Source organism: Electrophorus electricus, unplaced genomic scaffold (genome assembly GCF_041902795.1).
Source record: "Electrophorus electricus isolate QZ-2024a unplaced genomic scaffold, ASM4190279v1 Scaffold54, whole genome shotgun sequence".
In the NCBI taxonomy this organism is placed as follows: Eukaryota; Metazoa; Chordata; class Actinopteri; order Gymnotiformes; family Gymnotidae; genus Electrophorus; species Electrophorus electricus.
Window position 1 is genome coordinate 683,244 of NW_027658772.1, and position 1,457 is coordinate 684,700.

The window sequence follows — 1,457 nt, forward strand, 5'->3', positions numbered from 1 at the left end:
CCATAGACCATAGAGAAGCTGGGCTCATCGATGGCTTTTTCAAAAACCAGATCAACCACGCCTTTGAGGCGCTCCTCTGTGTCGATGGTGAGGTCCATCACCTGCTTCATCAGCTGGTTAAACATCTGCGGTGTCAGTTTGTTCAGGATACTGCGCACCTTCTGGAAAAGCTCCTGGAGAGGAAAACAGACTACCGACTAAGCTTTCCATTACAAAGATCCCAATCTTTTGTTAAATTCAGCAGTTCTTCCACATAATGACTAACTCCTCACTTTCACCAAATATTTACTCTGCCATTTGGAACTTCCTCATGAACAAAAATCACTCAACTTTGCTATATAGACCGATAAAGGCATCATACATCAATCACACTTTCCGAGAAGTGTAGCACTGGCAGCAAACAGTTTATCAAATCTTATCAACTAAAACCCCTCATGTGCTCCAAATTCAAATTAAAAGAAAACCCATTAGAACCAGCTACAAGAATTTTAGATTTAATCAATATATAACTCCTACAAACAAAAAAAATATATACATAATAACCAAATCTGATCCAATAATAACCCTACCGACCAGACAATGCAATGAAGATCTGTCAATCTCTCCAAATGCTGAATTGCACACAAATTTGCAAGAATATTTTTAACACAACCACTGGGTGTTAACCTATAATATATACAAGATCATCCACAGAATACACTACAATATCTACAATACTCTCTCACCAAAATCAACACCACAATCAACACAAGGAACAACAAGCACACAAGATCTGGTCCTCAGTATCATCACACCCCCTGTTTACACTAGAAACCAATGTCCCCCTGCATAGCTACATTCGTGCACACTCCCCGCACACCCACCCAATTAAACAACGACTCTATAATTTAAATATCCAATTCTTGAAGAGCATATCGCAAAAAAAATTAAGTAGCTTTCAAGACCACCATAACAGGCTGTGACTCTGAAATCTGAAAACAGGGCACAGCGGAGTGAGGTGCTGACCTGAGTTTTCTGGGTCTCGGGGTTCTGGGTGTTCTCCCTTTTCCTGCCAGGTTTCCAGGCATTCTCAGCCTTCTTCAGCTGCACCTCGTCATTCACGGACACGTTGGTAATGATCTTGCGGGGAGGCAGCCGTCTCGGGCCTACACTGAGCAGCTGAAGCAACGAATGGGTGCTCTTTATTATGGGCGGTAACAATGTCACAAAGACCTCGGTCACATAAGATGACCAGGCGCTCATTCATTTGTGACAGAAGAGAAGGGATGAGCGGAGAGACCCACCGGTGCACCCCTGCCTCCAGGAATTGCCCTGCTGAAGTCTGCAGAGGCTGGGTTGAAGCCTGGGTCTCTGGCGATAATGCGAGGGCCCACCTGCTGCAGGGGCAGCTTGTTTTGTTTGATCTAGAAAACAACAGAGTCAAGTCGAAGTCCATCAGCCCCTCTCCATGGAATGGT